Below are 19,949 nucleotides of genomic sequence, written 5' to 3' on the forward strand. Positions count from 1 at the left end.
ATTATTTTGGCATCATACATTTACAAACGGGTCATTACACGCCAACTGTCTCAACCTTGGCGCTCGACCATCTGCGACTTATTTGAAAAAAATTGAGGACTGTCTATTTACGGCAGGAAGCATTCCCGTAAAACATTTTTTCGAAAAAACAAATTTTTCAGCACCGCTAGTAGCATGTTAAGTTTTTTAGAAAGCTTAAAACCATGAGTCGTAAAACATATTGTCAAGAAATTCGCTCTACACTTGGACACATTCGCTTACTAAATGAATTAAGAAGCATGGTGTCAGCGCACGCAAGCACACATGAATAGATCCCACCCGACGACCGAAGACAACCGCTGTCAAAACGCTGACGTGAGCAAGCGCAGCAGCTGCAGCGAGAGAAGGTTAGTGCGGTCTATCGCTTCAACGGAAACTGAGCGGCGAAAGCGCAGCGCATGCAAAGCTATGAGCCGTCTGCAGATCGCTTTAAGATACGGTGCGGGCGACCGCCCGCATTCGCGCTAAGTACAAGTGCGAAGTTGAGGGAAGAGTAGAAGCCGCACCCCCTCCCTCCCACACTGCCTTCACGCTTTCCTCCTTGCGCCTGCGAGACTGAGTCGCCAGTTACCCTTACGCCGTTGGTGCCGCAGCACAACATTGAACGTCACGCCCCCACTCCCTCCATCTCCCATCCTCCCCCACGGCCTTTCGCGTGACAATCGCGTTTGCTCTCTGCCGTGCTCTCGCTCTCCGTGAACGCGCACATCCCTCGCACACTTTCACTCGCACACACAGCATACGGCGCGCGGCGCCCATTTTGTTGCCCTTGGACATTAAAGGGGCCCTGAACCACTCCTCGGGCTTGCTGAAATAACATAGTAGCCGCAGCTGTACACATATTAACCGTCTGGCAGCCCCCGGCTGAGCAGGCTTCGCTAATCTGGACAGCGGCTCATCAGGGTTTGCGAGGGAACGAGAAGGTGCACAAGCTGGCCCGAGTTTTCACTTTCCGGGATTCCAGCGCTGTCTCGACAACACCGCCAAGCGAGGAACCCCTATAGACCGCTGACGAACTGACCACTTTTCGGGAAATTCTTAACCATTATAAGCTGGGGCGTAATACTTACCCAAGAGTGGATAAGAACCTTACCAAAAGCGAGGAAGTTATGTGGAGGAAGCTGCAAACGGGGGTATTTCCGAACCGACAAATGTTGAGCAAATGGCAGCCCTCGGTGTATAACCCTCGGTGTAGGCATTGTGATGGTATAGCGGACTTAGTCCACATGGTTTGGACCTGTCCCAGCTTTGATGAGCCAGATAGATGTAGAGAATCCTGGCGAAGAAGAAAATGCTCAAAGATAAGTCGTCGGTCTCGCTCTGACCGCCGCCGCGTCCCAAGGGATCCAGGCTGACGGTTAGGGAGGATGAGTGTGGGTATAGGATAAATCCTCTAGCCCGTCATTTATTAGATGCGAAGCAGCTTATGGCGGGGGCTTTGCCCGTCCCTCCTTCCATCCCACGGCGTCCCACACCCTCACAGCGCATGCGCGACCCATCCCCCTCTCTACCCTCTCCTACGCTCACCCCTTTCTCTCCTCTAGGAATCCTCTATTCTACGGAGCGGCGCCCACGTGCCACACCCCCACAGCGCATGCGCGTCCCCTCCCCGCTCTCTCCTCTCCTACACTGCCCCCTTTCTCTCTTCTAGGAATCCTCTACTCTACGGAGCGGCGCGCACGACAGGTGGTGCGACAGCTGCATACTACGCTGGGGGCGCCAAAGTACCGCGGTATGAAACCTCATTCTCTCTCCTGTGCAGCGCCGCGATGAGCGCTCAGGCCGCTGCCGCGAAACAGGAGCGGCGACGTGGCGATACCGAACTTTGTGCTCGCGAAGCCGAAAGGAAACGTGAACGGCGGCAAGCGGACCCTGAACTCCGGGCTCGGGAAGCCGAATCGAAACGTCAACGTCAAGCGGTGGATCCCGAGGCGGCGCGGCAACGCGAAGCCGAATCACAACGCAAACGTCGAAAGGCAGATCAAGCTAACCATCTCCCCGCTGCTTCGCGTCCGCACATGGTTCTCTTTAGCGGGAGATGGAGTAACATTTTGACGGGTGCAAATAAAGTCACTTCTTTCGCTCACTCGCGGGTAGCATACGCTGTTGTGAGCATCTCAGCGAAGTTTTGCTGTCGTACGCGGTCCGCGGAGCTCGCAAACAAACCGCGAAGTCACCTTTTTCTCAAACACTCTCGTTTCAAAAACCCCATGATCCTCGTCATAGGCGCCGACTACGAGGGGGCTCTGGGGCTCGAGCCCCCTCCGGAATTTCGCCGGGGGGGGGGGGGGGCTGAGCCCCCTCTACCGAAAATCCGTAGTCTATCCGCCCCCCCCCCCGCCCCTAAAATGTCATTACCGGAGTTCTGTTACCCAAATAATTTGAGGACTCTTTTGCGTTGCCTCCATATTTTCACTTTTGTTGTGTCAAAAAGCTTACGGCACCATTGTTGGCGCGGACATGCGCGGCTTTTAATTTATACTTTCGCTTTATTCAGCCAAATCCTGACAATAGGAGGACAAACGCATTAAAAGCACCAGCGGCGGCTACCTCGTGAATTTGAACATTTTTTTTTTACTTTCCGCTGAGAACACCATGCACAAACACAATATATTTAAATATATACAAAGGACAACGTTTATTATATTTTCAAAGATAAGGAGGTAGCCAACTAAATGAATAGCCTTTACCTAGAGAATGAATATGTTGATGTATGTTCACCTCACTTCAAATTACTTTGCGTGCTTTTTTGACCCTGAAAGAAACCCTGCAGACTTCAGTGACCCCTGCGGCAGAGTCTTTTATCAATGGCGTGTGAAAAGCACGTGAGTGATGTGTGTCTCAATATTTATTTTCTTTCCAGCAGGCAATGCTAATGACTGGCTAGAAAATAAATAAAAACAGCTCTTCTAATTATTTACGACATATTACGCATTAGGAATGGAAACATCGCCTCTTGCATGCAGAGGCCATAAATACGGGGTGTTTCAGCAAACACTTTCAAAAAAGTTTTAAAGGTTGCCTGTGGCATATAGCACAATTCTAGTTCATGAGCTCGTTTACAGAGAATAGGTGGGCATTACTTGCAGAAAAAATTGAAATGCATAATCGACTAATTAAAAAATCACCAATTAGGTTTTGAACATTAACTTATGGCCTGTGTTGCAATTTACAAATTCTAGCCGTGCAATTCTCAAGGCGGATGCACTAGGAACTAATTCTCAGGATGGCACCAGTTTCGAGATATTAATTCCCGAACATTGCGGAGAAATTCATTGGCGTTCCAGCTACTTTTGCGCTTAGCCGCCGTGGTTGTTTAGTGGCTATGGTGTTGGACTGCTAAGCATGAGGTCGCGGGATCAAATCACGGCCACGGCGGCTGTATTTCGATGGGGCAAAATGCTAGAACACCCGTATACTTAGATTTAGGTGCACGTTAAAGAATCCCAGGTGGTCTAAATTATTCTTGAGTCCTCCACTACGGCGTACCTCATAATCAGATCGTGGTTTTGGCACGTAAAATCCCATAAGTTGTTCTTTTCATACTTTTGTGCTTTGATGCATAAAACAACGTTTTTTGAGAAAGTGACTGGCACGCCAATGTATTTCTCCGCAAAGTTAGAGAATTAATATCTCGACACTGTTGTCAGCCTGACATTTAGTTCAATGTGGATCCGCACTCCACGGCTAGAATTTGTAAATTGCAACATGGGCCATAAGGTATTTCAGTAAAAGCTTAATTGGTTAATTTCTTTCATTAGTCGATTATGCATTTAAGTTTTTTGTGCAAGTAATGCTCGCCTCTTCGAGTAGACGATCTCATGAACTAGAATTGTACTATCTGCAACAGGCCACCTTTAAAAATTTTGGAAACTGTTCGTTGAAACACCTTGTATATGGAATTCACTCAGTAACCAAAACGATGCCAAGCCGTATTCACTCAAAATCAGAATAAATGGAATTCTAGAAGTCATGCGCAGCAGCGCTTATACTCGGACTCAAAGTACTAAAAAAATAAAGAAAGAGTGCAGCTTGGCCGGGAAGACGAAGCAGTATTAGTGATAGTGAAGTAGAAGACATTTACACGAAGGAAGATTCTTACCGTGTAAATCCGTGTAAGGATCGCACCCGTGTAAGGGCCGCACCCATAACTTGCCAGCCAATAAAAAAAAGACATCCAACCGAGTAGCAATCGGGTTCCGTGCGCCGATTCTGAACGGGCTGAACAGCGAACTGTCGCGCGCAGCGTACTTTCGCGCGTCGCTACTGGATGTCGAGAGGAATCAATCGCAGAGGTTTACTGCGGATTTCATTCTCGTAGTTGAAAAAATGAGGTCAAGTGACCTTCTCCCATGACAGGCTCGTCAAAATCGCGACAGAAAAGTGTGGCCTTTACAAGAGTCTATACGTTAGTTATAGTGGCCACATAAATTGTAGTAAGCATTCACTTAAAATTAAAATAGTAAGCATAGTGGACATAGCAAGCACGGAACATGTAAACCTGTAAATACCTCATTGGAACCTCAAGCACTCGCTTTCACAAAGCAAGCATTGTGAAGAACATCGGCAGGGGAGGCGAACGGTTCGTACAGCTGCGCGATTTACCGCAACTCTGAAAATTAGATTCATCATCATTATCTGCCTATTTTTACGTCCACTACTGACGGCCTCTGTGAGTTATCTACGATGACCTCTGTCTCTTAACTCTGCAACGCTAGGGGCGCAGAAAGACAGTCTGGTAAGGAAGACAGCGCGCATGAAGTTAGCAGCCATCCCTGGTTGCCCTTTATCATTGCACCCGCCAATGATTACCAACAATTAGATGTGGCACGCGGGCCCTATAAGCGTCAGCCGCGCACAGTCATTCACAACTACGGCAAGGCTAGAGAAGAAGACGCGTGCTCTCCTTCCCATTCGCGTTTGATTACGTGACCTACAACAAACCCGAATATTGAGTGCGTGGGAAATAATGTACATCAAGTCGACATCCGCTTCGGCTCACTGTTGCGGGCTTTTTCCCGCACCCACAGGGTATGGGTCGCTCATGTATATGGCTTTTGAATTTAATGCGGAACATCACGGCGACGACCACCGCGACAATTTGCCTCAAGTGTCGATATAAGTGCTTTCACTCTAAAAAAAAAAAGGAGTGACCCTTGCTCCTTTAAAGGAGGAACGGCGATGTCCCCTATGTTCGTCTTTAAATGGAGGAACTTTCCTCCCTCATGGCTGGGAGCAACTGTTACTCCCTTTCCAAAACCAACATGGCCGACTCCAGGCAAGTGAAGCCAGCAACACGACTATAGGCTTAACAACTAGGATTGAAGCTACTAGGTCCGCCAATACAAGGCTTCGAGATTCGCACGCACTGAGCAATGGTCTCGGAGGCTACAGGCAATAAAAGATTTTAAAAAATTGTATGTACAAAAAGATTTTTCCCACACGCGAAACATGTGTGAACGTATTATTATAATATTATGACACACATTTGTTATACAACATTCTATTAATTCTCAGACATTATAATGTAACAACTAATTTAATTAATAAAACCTAATTAATACAGCTTACGCTGGTCATTCACCTAGAGCGGTATTCAAATGTACACATACGCATTCAATTCATAGAGCACTTGACAATCAACAACAAACGCACGTAGTCACACTGTCCGGTTTATATTATAATAGACATGGTCACATTAACAAGCATACATAGACATTTTTTACACGCACGTAATCAAACAGATTCATTGACACAACAATTCATAGAGCACTGACAGAACCAACTCGCCCACATTCGCATATAACGACACAATTCACCTTTTTTTTTTTTTTTTTTTTTTACATGCTTCGTGTACCTGCGTACGATCTTATATAGTCACGAAATGCGACCCCCCAATTGTGCCGGAATTCAAATCAGTTTTCTGCCAAGTTAAACAATTGCTAGTAAGACAAAACTAAACGTATTAGGTGGTATTACAGGTGCAGGCAATGCACACAGACCTTTTAATATAAAGATTCAGAATTTTTAACGGTTTAATTACGGGGTTTTAACGTAGTCCCGTTTCTACGGTGTTGCGACGCTAGCCACCCTACCGCTGGGCTCGAGGACGTGACGGCCGCTTTTAGGCAGAAAGTAAAAACGCTCGTACAGTGCATTGAATGCACGTTTAAAGACCTCGAAAATACATTACAGAATTAACCGTTTTGTCTCGCAACATAGTTGGGCGCAGCACGGCTAGTTAATCATGTATCACGGAGGCCACCACAGCCTCACTAGTGTGCAGGTGGCGCCGTTGTCATTCCTCCGTCTACAACGTGCTTGTTGGATGTGCGAGCGTTTGATCGTGTGTTTTTGTGTTTGCGGTAATGAAATGTGACGTAGTTAGCTTCAATAATAGTGCGAGAAGATAGCTTGTGTCTTGCTGCAAACTCGCCTTATGCGTGGCGCCCCAGGCAAATGTGGACCAACGATTTTCGTGCCGGGTAGTGCGTTGCCTTTGTGTCATGGTTGCGGAAAGTTGGGTGCATGGCGCAAAGAAAGCATGCGAATTATTAGCGTGCCTGAGGTCGTCCACTACGCAGCGGCATGTATGCTGCGACAGCGTCTCCTTTATTTTTAGAAAAAAGTTGTCGCAGTTTCACCTGAAAGGTGAAGCATCAATTGCGATAGCAAATTTGTAGAGAGATATACGGAGTAATGATATTAGCTTTATCAGCTGTATAAACTTGGACATGCAGCAGCACCGGCAACGCGCCGAACTGTTGTCGACGCCGTCGGCATTTTGCCCGCGTTCGCTCAAAATGCGTGCGGCGTTGGTGACTGTTGCCGGAGCCTCTGATATAAATAGGCACTTGGTGCCGCAGCTAAACGTCGCCTCCCTTCCCTCCCCCTTCCCCCCCTCCCCCACGGCCTCTCGCGCATCGGAAGAAGGCGCGTTTGCTCTACATATATGGTGATTGTAAAGGAGGAAAGAGACGCCTACTTCTGCAGCCCTTAAGGAAGCACGGCGCAGAACGCGCGTTTGTTCTCCGCCGTGCGTTCACTCCCCGTGAAAGAGCGCGTCCCTCGCGCCCTTTCACTCGCACATACAGCGTTCGGCGGCGCGCGGCCACGATTTCATCTCCATTGACGTCATACGGAACCTCACGGCGACGGCGACGGCGACGCCGACGGCAGAAATCTGCTTTTGAGTGTCCATATAATTGCTATCGCAATAAAATAGAGGAGGCGCTGGCTGGGACTGACATCGGCGATGCAGCACCGGCAACTTGGAGAGCGCTTTTAGACCGCGTCGTACCGCTTGAAAGGTAAGTAATCGTGCTTGCTAACTACACGCGTATTGTGCGTGCTCCCCATGTGTGCACAGAATGCGTGAACGTAGGAAATGGTACTCCCACGACAACAGTAATACCTGTGCTGATGCTTGCTGAGCGCCGGTTGGCAGAATTTAGTTATGCGAGTTTATTGCCTCAATGCGAAATTGAAAATCTTGATAAGCGTCTTCTTCCGATGAGAAATATTACGTTCGGAAATAATCATGATCATCATGTGCACCTGTGCTTTTCTGCTGAAGTTGCATAATAGCGACCCATGTGCTTCACCGATTCTTACTGCAATCCCGTTTCCTCGCTTATAAATGCTTCGACGTCGTAAATAATCTGCTTATGAGGTTTTCGGTTTACGAGCAGTTTATGAGAAAAAAAATCACAGCTTGCTACTAGTACAGCTTACTGTTTAAGACAAGGTTTGTTCACATAACTTATACGCAACTAAACATGACAGGAAAGTTGCTTATGAAAGAAAAAAGAAATGAATTGTTGTGTAAAGAAACATTTGTTTGTGATGTGCTGCTCCTGCGAGTGTTGAAAATTTTACTGAGATGAAGGGGCCCTATTATCATGTGCACTGTTGCCACCCTGCACTAGTGCAAACGTTGTTTTCATGACTATTTTTAGGTGCTCCTCGCATGTGTTCACCATGTGACCGCTTTAATGGGCTACTGCTATAAGTTAACACAACTTATTTTATAGTGGCGAGGCTGTGACCACATAACGGTGGGGACTCCTTGGCTATGGCTGCCATGGTGCAACGTGTAATCTGGATGGTCGAGTCAGGTATGTATAAAGTGTACGTGTTCCAAATAGGATCTCGGTATCATTCGTCGATAAGTTAGTCGACATATTACTCAACACAGCTTACTAAATTGACTAAATATTTATGCAACTTGCTGCTTATTTGTGTTCATAGCTGTTTTGCACACATTATCATGTTCTATAAGAAAACTAGACCCAACATGTTGTGATGAGTATTTTTTCTTTCAACAATCACTTGGCTGCGATTAACATTACATTTTTGCTAAGTACACGGTGTGTTCATTACTTTTTATTTTGGTTTCATTGTTCTGAAACTGTTTTTCATGCTGTAGCTTTTATTTCCAATTTTCATCTGTTTATGCTACACGCTCGTGCAGTATCTAAGTGTAGTGGGCCAAATTTGTCACAGGTCTAAGCGCACGGCATGCTTAGCATTGTTTAACATATTTACAATTATTTGTCTTGTTCCCAGAATAAATACTACTGGCAAATGTACATTCGACGAGCTTGGAACTTCTTGAAATGATACATGAAGGCCAGTATTCACTGTGCGTAGCTACTACACCAGTGCGGTGTTTTCTAGTAAGCTTGCTATTTTTATATTCATGGCAAGCTATTCCGATGCATGCAAGTAGGCATTGTAGCAGTTGCGAGTCTGTCCAGTTACATTGTTTTTCACTTTACGTCAATACAGCATAGACCGCAGAGTTAGCTGTTAAATAGTTCAGTGTATTGATACTGTCTCATTAAAGAAACACACTACTTCGCACATAGTGCTTAAATGTCTGCTTGCTCTTATGGCATTTGCTGGTTATTGCAGTGTTTCTCATCAAATGCATTTGATTTAAACATGACCACACAGAACATTCTGATTGACACTAGTGTAATTTTAATAGTGATAATCAACCAGCCAAGGCTTAATTCTACAGCTCTCAAGAATTATTTCTAATACTTTGGGTTCCTTTCCATGTGCTCTGTTTCATCCTGTGTTTCATCAGCACAGTGGGCAGTCCTTTAAAATTATTCATTCTACTTGGCGCTGTTCAGGTAGAAAATGTTAACCAGCAAGTCCAAATTATAATGCTATCGGTAAGACTTCTATTAATGGGTGGATGAATACAAAGTGCTATATGTAATTGTAAAAGTATTTTTGACAAAAATACCGGTGTCTAGAACAAGCACCACATGCAGTGCAACTCTTATAGTGTTAAGTTGGGTAGGCAAGTATCTATGCCAAATATACTTGCACATATACTTTCTACATATTAGCTAGTATTTTAGCTACATGAAAGAGCGTATGTTGTGACTGCTGAAGTCAAATTTTTGATTGATGTGCCTGCCTGTTTTTGTTGTGCACTTACTGCTGTGGTGTCTTAGCATTGTAGCCATGTGACATCTGAAGTATTGCAACAATGTGTAAGCTACCTTGCACCTACTATTGCTACAGTATTCCAACAAATACCTATCAACATATTTGTGCATTTTCTGAGAACCAGCTGTGTTGGCTATGTGCAATTTGTAGTATCCTTATGAGTTTGCCGGTCAGTTCACGTAACTTTTGATGACATAATTTACAGAGAGGGAAGGGAAACAGTACAACATGAATGCTGTTAAAAAGGGACTTTTTATTTTGATGGAAGCATTCAAAATAACAATAAAACTGGATGTGTGCTTATATCTTGCGCAAGTCCTATCAGAGGAAAGGCGGAAGTTGTAATACAAAGGCATAAAATCACGATAAACAGCATTTGCATTAAAAAAGGTGGATAAGCACAGACTAATTTCGTTCCCTTGTCATCAAGAAAGCGTGCTTTTTCATGCATTGATAACGGGGCTGGCTCACATGTCTCGTTTGTGTGGTATGCCTCACTGATTTCTCTTGGCACTCTTTCCCCGTTTGTGAAAACCGATGAACAATCTTAATCCGGCCTCAAGCCCTATCATGACAATGCATGGCCATGTCGAGCGAGCATACTGGCCTTTCGAGTGAAATGTGATGATTAACGTGTTCTCCTGGATGCATGTTGAGGCACCAGCCGGCCAGTCTGCTCCATGTACATTCGACCAAATGGGCGTCTTGCGCTGGAGCTTGAGGTATAGTAGCGGCGCCTGGTGGCGGCGAAAAACGTCATCTGGGTAGTACCAGCTTGGATATAGTATTGAGCCCTGGCTGTGGCGAAGCACGTTTCGAGCCCGCGTTTTGCGTTGATTCGCACTTTTTTCTGCCCTGTTTCGAGTGCGAAAAGCCTCGTCACTTCTCACAGACCATGGCGACCAGACTGCGAGCTGGCCGCAGCCTACAGTTTTACGAAAACGGACTCTCCGAGCGCCGTGGGACGTAATGCTGGAAGCAGAAGACATCGGCGACGCCGATCCGGAGAGACCTAGCTCAGCCTCGAAAAAGCGTCTCCGTCGTTACTGCTGCGTCGTGGGCTGCCATGAACAAGAAGGCCTGCATCCCAACATCTGATTCTACCGTTTTCCTCCAAGGCATCACGCTGCGGAGCGTCGGGCGCGCTGGATAACTGCAGTTCGTCGCGCTGGGTAAGCGAAATGGAAGACCGACATAGCAGCTGGCATGGCTGGTGATTCACGATTCGAGACCCGGCCACAGCGACAATTAACAATTCGACCGGTGCGAAGTGGTGAAGTGACCAAGTGTGTGCAAATGAGCACAAATGGTCGGGCTGATTCGGTGACAATTCACTACCCCACTACGAGCAGCACAGGTTAGAGAGTTGAATGTGCTCATCCTTGACCTCAAGCCGGCACGTTGAGGCAGCACAGCAAGGTAGTATTGATTACAGCACATCGATGTTCGAGCGTTGTCATTAAAGGCTACATCAAGCGAGCAGTGCATGAGCGCGCGCTGCAGCGCGATTGGCACGTACGTACGTACTGCGAGCTTATTTATCAATTGCTAGACAGATGGCCGCTACTACAGCGCAGGCAAAACTACTTGTCTAGCGGCATGCAGTCAACAAATATTGCAGGAGACCAGCCGTTTCGCGCCGCGTACGATCGTGCGCTCGAGCAGTTCGTACACCGCGGCATGCTGAAAGACCCCTGCCGTCGCGGCGCGTACCGTCGTGCGCTCGAGCAGTTCGTACACCGCGGCATGCTGAAAGACCCCTGCCGTCGCGGCGCGTACCGTCGTGCGCTCGAGCTTCGTCGTACACATGTCTGCTTATCGCTGCTGTGAATTCATTTATAGAAAGCATTTCCTCGCGTTTGTGCGCCTGAATCTAGCAGCGTGCAAGCCTTACCTGAAGTTCAACTTCGCACGTGCGTGACTCGCTTCACTTGCGATTGACACCACGCGAAAACTTCGCCGCTTATTTCTTGAACGGCGTACACGTATTCGGCGTTGCATAATTTCTTGCCTTTACGCAGCATGCCACCCATGGAAAAATCTTCGGCGCCCGATATTCGCTGCAAGCCGTGGTACAACACAACCGAAAGTGGCGAGTCCATATTGTAAACGTGCTTCCCGAGCAGACGACCGAGCTTGGTACTACCCAGTTTCGGTTTGAGGGCGCTTTTTAGCACCATTTTTGCAGCGCCCCCTGGGCAACGCAAGAGCCCCATATACAGACGATCAAAGGAATAGACCACACTAGCACTGACGGACACAAGACAAATTTGGTGGTATCTCGTAACTAAGCAAGCCTCGCTTGCCTGGGTGCCTTTCTCACTTCACCTGTGGGCTGCTATGCACAACAGTCCACAAGTGAATTGAGAAAGGGGAGCAGGCAAGCGAGGTTTGCTTGGTTAAGGATACCACCAAATTTGTCTAGTGTGCGTGGCAGTGTGCTGTATTCCTTTCACAGGTGGTCAAATGTATACAGGACAGACTGACTGTTATCTAAATACGTGCCAAATAAATCATCACATTTCACTCGAAAGGCCAGTATGCTCGCTCAACATGGCCGTGCATTGTCATGATAGGGCTTCAGGTCGGATTAAGATTGTTCATCTGTTTTCACAAACGGGGAAAGAGTGCCAAGAGAAATCAGTGAGGCATGCCACATAAATGATACGTGTAAGCCAGCCCCGTTATCAATGCATGAAAAAGCAACCTTTCTTGATGACAAGCGAACAAAATTAGTCTGTGCTTATCCACCTTTTTTAATGCAAATACTGTTTATCGTGATTTTATGCCTTTGTATTACAACTTCTGCCTTGCCTCTGATAGGACTTGCGCAAGATATAAGCACACATCCAGTTTTATTGTTATTTTGAATGCTTCCATCAAAATAAAAAGTCCCTTTTTAACAGCATTCATGTTGTACTGTTTCCCTTCCCTCTCTGTAAATTATGTCATCAAAAGTTATGTGAACTGACCGGCAAACTCATAAGGATACTACAAATTGCACATAGCCAACACAGCTGGTTCTCAGAAAATGCACAAATATGGTGATAGGTATCTGTTGGCATACTGTAGCAATAGTAGGTGCAAGCTAGCTTACACATTGTTGCAATACTTCAGTTGTCACATGGCTACAATGCTTAAGACACCACAGCAGTGCAGTAAGTGCACAACAAAAACAGGCAGGCCCATCAATCATAAATTTGACTTCAGCAGTCACAACATACGCTCTTTCATGTAGCTAAAACACTAGCTAATATGTAGAAAGTATATGCACAAGTATACTTAGCATAGGTACTTGCCTACCCAACTTAACACTATAAGAGTTGCAGTGCATATGGTGCTTGTTCTAGACACCGGTATTTTTGTCAAAAATACTTTTACAATTACATATAGCACTTTGAATTCATCCACCCAGTAATAGAAGTCTTACCGATAGCATTATAATTTGGACTTGCTGGTTAACATTTTCTACCTGAACAGCGCCAAGTAGAATGAATAATTTTAAAGGACTGCCCACTGTGCTGATGAAACACAGGATGAAACAGAACACATGGAAAGGAACCCAAAGTATTAGAAATAATTCTTGAGAGCTGTAGAATTAAGCCTTGGCTGGTTGATTATCACTATTAAAATTACACTAGTGTCAATCAGAATGTTCTGTGTGGTCATGTTAAAATCAAATGCATTTGATGAGCAACATTTCAATAACCAGCAAATGCCATAAGAGCAAGCAGACATTTAAGCACTATGTGCGAAGTAGTGTGTTTCTTTAATGAGACAGTATCAATACACTGAACTATCTACCAGCTAACTCTGTGGTCTATGCTGTATTGACGTAAAGTGAAAAACAATGTAACTAGACAGACTCGCAATTGCTACAATGCCTACTTGCATGCATCGGAATAGCTTGCCATGAATATAAAATAAAATAGCAAGCTTACTAGAAAACACCTCACTGGTGTAGTTGCTGCAGCACAGTGAATACTGGCTTTCATGTATCATTTCAAGAAGTTCCAAGCTCGTCAAATGTGCATTTGCCAGTAGTATTTATTCTGGGAACAAGACAAATAATTGTAAATATGTTAAACAATGCTAAGCATGCCGTGCGCTTAGATCTGTGACAAATTTGGCCCACTACACTTAGATACTGCACGAGCGTGTAGCATAAACAGATGAAAATCGGAAATAAAAGCTACAGCATGAAAAACAGTTTCAAAACAATCAAACCAAAATAAAAAGTAATGAACACACTGTTTACTTAGCAAAAATGAAATGTTAATAGCAGCCAAGCAATTGTTGAAAAAAAACATACTCATCACAACATGTTGGGTCTAGTTTTCTTATAGAACGTGATAATGTGTGCAAAACAGCTATGAACACAAATAAGCAGCAAGTTGCATAGATATTTAGTCAATTTAGTAAGCTGTGTTAAATAATACGTCGACTAACTTATCAACGAATGATACTGAGATCCTACTATTTGGAACACAAACACTTCATATATACCTGACTCGACCATCCAGATTACACGTTGCACCATGGCGGCCATAGCCAAGGAGTCCCCTCTGTTATGTGTTGACTTATAGCAGTAGCCCATTAAAGCTGTCACGTGGTGAATACATGCGATGAGCACCTAAATATAGTCACGAAAACAATGTTTGCGCTAGTGCAGGGTGGCAACAGTGGCCCCTTCATCTCAGTAAAATTTTCAACACACGCAGGAGCAGCACATCACAAACAAATGTTTCTTTACATAACAATTAATTTCTTTTTTCTTTCATAAGCAACTTTCCCATCATGTTTAGTTGCGTATAAGTTATGTCAACACGCCTTGTCTTAAAAAGTAAGCTGTACTAGTAGCAAGCTGTGATTTTTTTCTCATAAACTGCTCGTAAACCGAAAACCTCATAAGCAGAGATTATTTACGGCGTCGAAGCATTTATAAGCGAGGAAACGGGATTGCAGTAAGAATCGGTGAAGCACATGGGTCGCTATTATGCAACTTCAGCAGAAAAGCACAGGTGCACATGATGATCATGATTATTTCCGAACGTAATATTTCTCATCGGAAGAAGACGCTTATCAAGATTTTCAATGTTGCATTGAGGCAACAAACTTGCATAACTAAATTCTGCCGACCGGCACTCAGCAAGCATCAGCACAGGTATTACTGTTGTCGTGGGAGTACCATTTCCTACGCTCACGCACTCTGTGCACACACGAGGAGCACGCACAATGCGAGTGCAGTTAGCAAGCACGATTACTTACCTTTCGAATGGTACGACCCAGTTGAAAAGCGCTCTCCTAGTTGCCGGTGCTGCGTCGACGATGTCACTCCAGCCAGCGCCTCCTCTATTTTTCTAAAAATAAAGGAGGCACTGTCCCAGCATACATGCGTATAGATGTTCAGACAAAAAGAACCATTGAACAATCTATATCGTACATTATAGTTTAGCATAGAAAGAAATTCTATAATGTATTTTCGAGGTTCTTCAACGTGCATCCAATGCACCACTATACAAGCGTTTTTACTTTCCGCTTAAATGCGGCCGTCACGTCCTCAGTGCCTGAAGGCGAGAAGCGAAATATCACTGAAGTGGAACGTTTCAGAAGACGTCCTCAGTTGTTAGCCGTATTTCTGCGTATTATGTGGAATAGAGAATTGCGCGGCATCATTTCGCCGTTACTTCGCCTACAAGAAGCACGTGTATTGCTTTCACACAAAGGCCGCTGGCATTAGCGCCGATGAGCATACACCTGACTTTGGCTGTGGTGAAGCAACTAGAGAAAATGCATCGTTACTGATGCCTCAACTTCATCAGATACAAACAGTGATGACACTGCTTCGAACTTTGACTTCATTGCGACAATCAGGGAAGCAGATAGCTATGTTCTACATCAGAATCATGGAAAAGTTGCAGCTACCGTTGAGTACCACAGATGAAATTTTCACCCTTGTGAAAGCCCTCATTCATGATTTCATAGAAGGGATGTTAAAAAAAACTGCAAAGCTCCTAGAGGAAAAAATGTGGCACCGTGCACAATAGAAAACCTGGCATGCCAACTGAATGCTGCGGATATTGTTGTCAATATATTTTCCGACTTGACAAGTACTCACATGAGAAAAAAATACATTTCGGAGCACTTTATTTACACTGAAGCTACTCAGATGCCACTGCAGACTGGCAGTTACAAAGACTTTACATGTTATATTTCTATCTCTAAACTGTCAACAAATTTCCTGAAATGCGAGGACTTGCTAGAATGCATTTCACAGTCTGTGTCAAAATCGCAAGATGTGCTCTATGACTGCTGATGGCAATGCATTCAGTCAGTACCGTCAGCTTGCACAGGATGCCAGTCATAGCACTGTATTTCTGCTTTTGTACACTGATGAGCTGGAGCTTGTAAACCCTCTAGGTGGTGCTGCTGGACGGCACAAAATTTTACCAGTTAACTTTTCTATTTTGAATCTGCATCCTCGGCATCGGTCAAAACTCAGTGCCATTCACTTGCTTCTAGTTGTGGAGCACCGTGTCATGCTACGGCATGGCCTGACCTAAGTGCTACTGCCACTCATGCAGGACCTAAATTTAATATAAAAGAATGGAGGGGGCACTGGCAGTCTGCACTTTAATGTTGTGACTGTGGCATTCTCTGGAGATAACCTCTCAATGCACCTCTTGGCAGGTCTCCAGTGCTGCTTTAGCAGCGGCACAGTCTGCCATTACTGCTTAGCTCAGCACAGACAATTGCGGATGCTGCATAATTTGGATGACTATCGAGAGGACAAGTGCAGCACACAAGAGCTACCTTAAAGCATTCACACTTGACCCAGCTATAAATGGGCCCTTGTACGGCATTACAAATGTATCGCCATTGAAAGGCCTTGAAAATTTTGATGTCACTGAACAATTACCTCCTGATGCCATGCATGACATACTTGAAGGGGGTATTGACTGTGTTCTTCCCCACGTTTTGGAAGGTTTAGTTGCTGACGGAGTGATCCGCAAGCAGGACCTTGGAAAAAAATTGCCCTTCAAGTATGGCTTTCATGACAAAAAGGCCATACCTCCTGCCATTAGGGACGCATTTCGTAGTGGCAAAGCCAGCCTTAGGGGATCAGCAAGCCAAAAATGGTGCCTCTTTCGGCTGCTTCCTCGAATATATGCAGAGTACATTCCTGAAGGCAACCCTCATTGCATGGTGTACTTGGCATTCAGGCATCCCAAAGCCACTGAGAAACCAGCACTCTTCAAAGTTCACTTTCATGTAGGCACAAAAAGGCACTTAAAAGCGGATCCTAACGGCATATACTTCTGTTGGCATTCATATGTCACAGGCACCTTCCCTTCAGGATGCTCAATGGCTGGCTTTCGCATCGTTTCTGCACATTGAAAAAATGGCTATTTCGCCCCTGATTTGCTTATTTGTCAAGATATAACTTCTGAACAATGCTTTGATGCACACATGCCAAAACCCATCTTTTTTTATGGCTGCTGGTGACATTGAACACGGGTTGACGAGGTGGAACGCATAGAAATGCATGTGGTGCGTTGTTGAAGGCTGTGGTTTGTCATGGCCCCTTTAGGTGCCGCATGCTTTCTATTTATGTGCCATATTGCCTGCATCTTCGAGTGTTACAGATGGATAATAGTCACCACGGTCGATTTTATTCGTAAGGCAAGTTACAATAAAGAATTGCTATGTATTGATTTGCAGACATCAACTGTGCCACTGTACGTATTACTAGTTGGCTTTGCATACAATGTTGTAGAAGTGTACTTTTTTGTGTTTTTGCTTCTGGAAGAACCATAATGTATTTGATCAGACTATTGTGATGCCTTATTGAAACTGTGGCAGACACCTGCTTATTTCTTCCACAGAGTCTTAAAACAGTTTCTTGCTCAGGTAGTGTGCTTTTGTTCATCATAGTATATTTGTTTTTACTTTTGTTGTATGTTAATTACATTACTTTCGTTTTTAATCATTGTAGTGCGATTCTTTATAAATCATTGGATGGCAGTACTTTTGAATTGTGCCGATTTATTATGTTATTAGCTAGTAATAGGTGACAGACTCTTAAATGGCAATTTGGGCGTGTTGATAATTTATTACAAGCAGTAGATGTATAACAAAACTATGTATAGGCTTTTAAGGACTGGCACGGCAAAGTAAGGCTGATAATTATGTGTACTAGTGGGAAAGAGGAATTTCATGAAGGAGTAGCTAAAAACCAATTCAGGACAACAACGACTCGAAAGCATTTTTGATGCATGACACCTAATGCTCATGACATCTGAACATGCAACATCTCGCCTGTAAAACTTGCCAGTTTGGCTGACAACACGTTAAGTTTGCTTTCGTTTGAAAGCAATTTTAAATTAAGATAGTGACGGAGGCAAGAGTAAATAAATGCACACTTTATTACAGCATGGCAAGATTGCTTTATTATCACACACCTTTGCCAGCAATCTCGGTAATTTTTAAGCAGTCAAGATTGGTGGCATTCAACAACATTGATGGAAATTCATGAAACAATTAATTATTGCAAGACATCACAACAAAGCAGCAAACACAACAAAATCGGCAATTGTGTCATTTATGGTTGGCTCTGGCGTCTGTATTTATTTTCAGAAGCCATGCAGGTTATAGAAGCAATTAAGTCGCGTCTTTTGATGTGCTGAACTTCCACTTCGATGATGTACATATAAAGGTCCAGTGCTTGTTCCAGTTAGCCATGTATTCTAAACGGAATAAAAAATTGAATTGTGGAAATGTCATTCTCAAATGCAGTAACGCATGACACTGAAAAATGTGGACAAAGTTTTTTTCAAACCGAATATGATGTAGCATGGTGCATGAAAAACAAATCAGATCACTTGGCCTTTGTTTTGAACCACGTAAACAACATATAGTTAAATAGCTGTAGAATAATATGTTACAATTTGCATAAAAACTTGACAAGAGACTACAGTTGCTTTCAAATTCCGCCCCCACCGCAATCGGCCACAGGAACCGGAGTCGAAGCCGCGACCATAAGGAAATAAAGCACCATAGCCACTGCGGCTATAAATTTCAGTGGCGATCGATTTCGGGATACTATCGGTCACTTTCTGCACCGCTTTCATTACACGTACGCGTTTCCACATATTTGATTTTTGTTAACGCAGCTTAATAGGCACTTTCGCACTAATAATAATCGCACGACAGCCGCATGTACCGCGAGAATAAAGAAAAGAAATATCCTTAAGCATTATCCCCTACATGAGCAAGAAGATCTAGATTACCAATACAATAGGTCTTGCTTGCATCTCGGTGCAGTAAATACTGTCTAACAGGACTGCGTCTAAAATGTATATAGCCTATTGCTGAGAGCAATTCGTATGCGCATACCAATGATCGAGAATAAAATAACTTGCCTGTTTTGCGATCAACCTTCCTCCACCGACGTTCATGATATCGCATGCGCATCGTTGCGCGATGAAGTATCCACGCAGCACATTGAAGGCACTCAAACACAGTCAGTGGGTGAAGTGATCGCCTATGGTGCTCGTAGAGATGGAACCGATCGGTCGCAACCGATGAAATCGCAATGCGCTACACGGGATCACGGCGCAACTCATTTTCAGGTCCCGGGGTGCTCGCGCTAAGGGAGGAAAGTTCCTCCATTTACGATTGCCGCAAGAGGGCGCAGCGCGTGAACCTTGCTCGATGGAGGAACTCGCTGGCCTGAAGGATGAACAGAGCCCGTTGCTCCATTCTCACTCCCTTTTTTTAGAGTGTTCGCCATAAAGCTAGAAATAGAAAATTGTTAGCATAGTGTGTATATATATATATATATATATATATATATATATATATATGGTAAGTTTTGGAAAGCTGGTCGGGCCCCAGCCCCCCGGAAAAATGAAAACTTTCCGCCTATGATCCTCGCTCTTTTCTGTGTGCTTTATTTCCTAATAAAGCACACTCCAATACGCGGCAGCTATTGGTCGCTGCGATCGGCTATACACCGCGGCCGCCGCGAGGTGCAGCCACGAGTCCAGCAGCTCTCTGAGGACAGCCGCGTTTGGCTTATGTTATGTATTTCCCAGTTGGTGCATAGGCACCAAATCGGAAATATGAACTGCGCGCCACGGTGACGTCTCGGACGTCACGGTGACGTCTCTGCCGTAGCCTTCGCAGTTCCAGGCATTAGAGGAGGAAGGGGAGCACAACAGAGGCCGTGTTTGATTGTCGATAACTCCGCTTCTGCTTAACGCATTGAAGTACTTTATGCGGCAAAATGATTCTCAAATAGCCTATTTTCACTTCAAATGTCTTTCTCCACTTCGATAAAAAGTGGTTCAGGGCCCGTTTAAGCCCAAACCGCATGAGAGCGATTTTGTGCGCGACGGCGACGAGCGACGGCTTCAAGCGACGAAACGAGCCGTCGCGCG

This window comes from Dermacentor silvarum, chromosome 1, assembly GCF_013339745.2.
Source record: "Dermacentor silvarum isolate Dsil-2018 chromosome 1, BIME_Dsil_1.4, whole genome shotgun sequence".
NCBI lineage: Eukaryota > Metazoa > Arthropoda > Arachnida > Ixodida > Ixodidae > Dermacentor > Dermacentor silvarum.